Raw genomic sequence first — 4,599 nt, 5'->3', positions numbered from 1 at the left:
CCACTGTAAAAAAGAGACACAGAAATATGTGTTGGCAAGGATGTGGAAAAACTGGACCCCTTGTGCACTATCGGCGGGAATGTAAAATGGTGCAACTACTGTGAAAAACACTATGGGTATTTCTCAAAAAATTAAAAAATAGGATTTCCAGATGATATAGCATTGCACTTCTAGGTATATATCAAAAGAATTGAAAGCAGGCACTTGACAGATACTTGAACACCCACATTTATAACAGCATTATTCACAATAGGAAAAAAGTGAAAACAACCCAAATGTCTATTTGATGAGTGGACAAATTAATGGTGGTATATCCATACAATGGAATATTACTGAGCCTCAAAAAGGGAGGAAACTGATACACGCTACAACGTGGATGAACCTTGAAGACATCAGACCCAGTGAAATAAGACTCAAAAGGACAAATGTTGTGTGATTCCACTTATATGAGGTACTGGAGAAATCATTTTCATAGAGACAGAAAGTAGATGGCCGTTGTCAGGGGCTGGGAGGAGGGGGGATGGGGAATTATTATTGTTTAATGGATACAGAGTTTCAGTTTGGGATGACGAAAAGTTCAGGAAATGGATAGTGGGGATGGTTGCACAACAGTGTGAATGTACTTAATGCCAATGTAACCATACATTTAAAAATGGCTACCATGGTAAATTTTATGTTATGTACATTTTATCACAATAAGAAAAAAATGCTGTTTCTCTCTGTTAGGCCTTTGAAACTCTGTGTGGCAGTCCATCTGACATAGTTTCTCATATAAAGACTGCTCTCCCAGCGGAAAATCAAAGCATACTTGTGGAAGTGGCATATTGGGACGATTTTGGTTATAGGTAGCAGAAAACAATGCAAAGTGTCTCCTACAATAGGAGGATTATTACCTCGTGGGATGATAAATATGGAGGGAGAACACTGCTAGGATTGCTTAGCGTGCAGACAAAGTGATGTCATCAGCCTTGTCCTTTACCCTCCTCTCACCTTTAGAATGTTCTCCAGGAAGCTCCCCTTGTTACAAGACAGTTGCCCCATCCTGACATCTTATGCAGAACAGGTAACATCCAGCAGCAAAAGAAAAAAGGGAACTACTTCTCCCTCCCAGAGTGCAGAACTCTTTCCTAGAAGCCTTCCATCCAACTTCCTCTTGTGACTCATTACCCAGGACTGTTTTACGTACTCATCCCTAAACCAATTCCTGGCAAAAGAAAGGGCACTACCATGAGTGACCACGTGACTAGGCAGGATTGCCGAAGTCATGTGGGGTAGGGTGGATGCTGGTTATGCTACATGGAAAGAGAGCAAAGCAGAGTAACAGGTCACAGGCCACCACTGAATCTTGCGAGAAGTATGATCCTGGGCAACTTACATAAATATCTCTGAATCTCACTTTCCACAACTGAGGGTAACAATACCTACCCCAGCTGGGTGGATGGGAGGAGTTAGTTAGGTGATGTTTGCAAAGTACCTAACAGAGTGATTATACACATTATTGTATTAAACATACTTCATTACTCACACAGTAAGTGCTTCATAAATGGTAGCCATCATTACTGTTCTTCTTCTCCCAAACAGGTAAATGAGCATTTGCTTGGCTATCGTTTTTATTTATTCAGTTTTTAAAGAAGTAGTTTTTTAAGTTTATTTATTTATTTTGAGAGAGAGAGAGAGAGTAGGGAGAGTAGGAGCAGGGAGGTGTAGAGAGGGAGGGGAGAGAGAGAATCCCAAGCAGGTTCTGCGCTGTCAGCACTGAGCCCGATGCGGGGCTCAAACTTACGAACTGAGAGATCATGATCTGAGTGGAAATCAAGAGTCGGATGCTTATCCGACTGAGCCATCGAGCGCCCCTGCTTGGTTATCTTTTCTAGCTTACGCAGTGTCGGTAAGTACTCAGGAAATAAATGGCACCTGGATATCCCACCATGGGTGTGGATCAATTCTACGTGAACAGGAGTCCTAAGGTACATTAGTTTGCTAGGGCTGCGGTAAGAAAGTGCCACAAACTAGGTGGATTAAACAACAGAAATTTGTCATCTCAGTTCTGGAGGCTAGAAGGCTGAGATCAAGGTCTTGACAGGGTTGGTTCCTTCGAAGAGCTGTGAAGAAGGGATCTGTTCCAGGCCTCTCTCCTTGGCTTACAGACGGCCATCTCCTGCCTGTTTTCACATCATCTTTCTTCTTACGTGTCTGTGTCCAAATTTCCCCTTCTTACACGGACACTGGTCATACTGGATTAGGGTCCACTTTAATACTTTCTTTTAACTTACGACCTCTACGAAGACCCTTCTCCAAATATAGTCATGTTCTGGGGGTACTGGAGCTTAAGACTTCATACAAACTTTTTTTAAATGTTGATTTATTTTTGAGAGAAAGAGAGAGAGCGTGTGTGTGGACGTGTACAAGCGGGGGAGAGGCAGAGACAGAAGGGGACAGAAGATCCGAAGCAGGTTCCATGCTGACAGCAGAAAGCCCGATGCGGGGCTCGAACTCATGAACAATGAGATCATGATCTGAGCCGAAGTCAGACATTTAATTGACTGAGTCACCTGGTGCCCCAAGAGTTCAACATACAGATTTTGAGAGGACACATTTCAACCCATAACATAGGGTAAGTATAGCTATTAGAAAGTCCGTATGCCTGAAGCCCAGAGTGAGAAATCTCAGGTCACGTCATAATTCTTTATCCCACCATACCCACCTCCCTCCCCAGTATGATTTGGAAATAACCCTAAATCCCACTTTGGCTGAGCTGGAGTAGCTAGGTTATAACAGATATGTGAAGAAACAACTTCGGGAAAATCCCCTGAGAGCTGATACAGGAAGCTAGGAAGCATGACTCTGGAAGGGAAAATAGAAACTCCTGATTGGTCATCAAAACGAACATTTATTAAGCACTGATCATGTGCAGGCATGAGCCCTCTATTCTGTATGATGCGGATGAAAGGAATAAACAAGAGTTCTAGTCTTTAAGGATATGTTGTTGTGCACATGGCAGCTTGCTATGATGTAAGGCAGAGTGCACTAAGTTCGAAATAAAAGAACAATGATAGGCCACAAGAATTCACAGAGAGTAAAAATGAATCTGGTTGGAGAAATTTGAGTGAGCTTTGAAGGGACAGAAGGTGGGCACCTGGGTGGCTCATTTGCTTAGCGTCTGACTCTTGATTTCAGCTCAGGTCATGATCTCACAGTTTGTGGGTTCAAGCCCCACGTTGGGCTCCATGCTGACTCTCTCCCTCTCTCTCTGCCCCTCCGCCACTCTCAAAATAAGTAAATAAACTGAAGGGACAGAAGATCATGGTGAGAGACAGAGATGTAGACAGCCTTGTAAACTTGAAAGCACCAAACCTTTGGGGATTGACAATTATAAATGGTCATGTAGCTGCATAAGGTTCAAACAAAGGGTGAGGGTGAGGAGAGGGAAGAACAGATCCACTTGAAATCTGGGGATGATTTGGGGCCCTGAAGTGCTATGAGCCACTGTGTCAGGCTTAGAAGCCACTTGCTGACCGTGGGCTACAACAGGAGCAGCTTGGAAGAGGCTGAGATGCATTTCAGCCAAATGCAGTGGAATTGCCTGGAGACTGTGGTCCACGGCAGAAATCTTGGTGCAGATAGTCAGGGGAAGTGCTTTGGGTTTGGTAGACCTGGGTCAAGTTTGCATTCACCATTTACCGGTCCTATCTTATTGGGCAAGGTATGTCAGTGGTGTAGGCATCAGTCTCCTTGTCTGTAAAGTGGGGGTGATCATACTACTTCTACGTCATACTTGGGAGGATGAAATACTGTAGGTTATGGTCAGCAACATTATCTGGTACACAGGCCCAGTTACTGTTCACCAACAAAAAGCAAGTTATCCTTTACTGATTTTGGACTTGATGGTTCTCTCGCCCTGTAGCAGAATAATTTGGGTTCTTTAGAACAGCCAAATATGAGAACGTGCCAAACCGCTGTGGACAACGGTGAAGCAGAAAGGTTGGGAATGGAGTGGAGGGTGCTTGACTCCCTCTCCCTTCCCAGTGCACTCCACCCACCGGGAGGGAGAGAATCAAGAGGAAAGACATTAAAGCAAAAAGAGTAGAAAGCATATAGAGAATAGCCTATTCAGCATTGCGCTATCCTGGCCCCTTACAGGGGTCTGACCTCTAGGTGATGCAGACCAGAGGTTGACATCTCTCCTCCTGACCACTAGAGGGTGCCCTGATTTGACCCTTGGGATCCAGAAGGGCCTAAAACAGATGTTTGCTTCCTTCGTGTTGGAGAGATTGCAGCTCAGAATGACTGTGGCTCAGAGGGGAGACAGTGGGGAGAAGGGGCGGGTGAGGCCGGGTCTGGACCTGGGTCGGGTAAAGGGGTGCCAGGTCAGCATGAGTAAGATGCAGGCTAGGAATGGAGTATGGAAGGATGCATTGCCGAAGGACTGGAGCCAGCTTCGTGGACCAGTAGGGCAAAGTGGTAGATGCAGCCTTGGGTCTGAACAATGGTGGTGGAACCTCCTTGTTGTTGTTTTCCTTTTCTCCTGTCTCAGAGCTGCACCACTGTGCCATCCGGCAGCTGGATCAGCAGGTTAGCCGAGGGGAGATCAGTGGGTTC

The sequence above is a fragment of the Panthera tigris genome, chromosome D3 (genome assembly GCF_018350195.1).
Source record: "Panthera tigris isolate Pti1 chromosome D3, P.tigris_Pti1_mat1.1, whole genome shotgun sequence".
Lineage (NCBI taxonomy): Eukaryota > Metazoa > Chordata > Mammalia > Carnivora > Felidae > Panthera > Panthera tigris.
Note: the sequence above shows the minus strand (reverse complement) of the source record.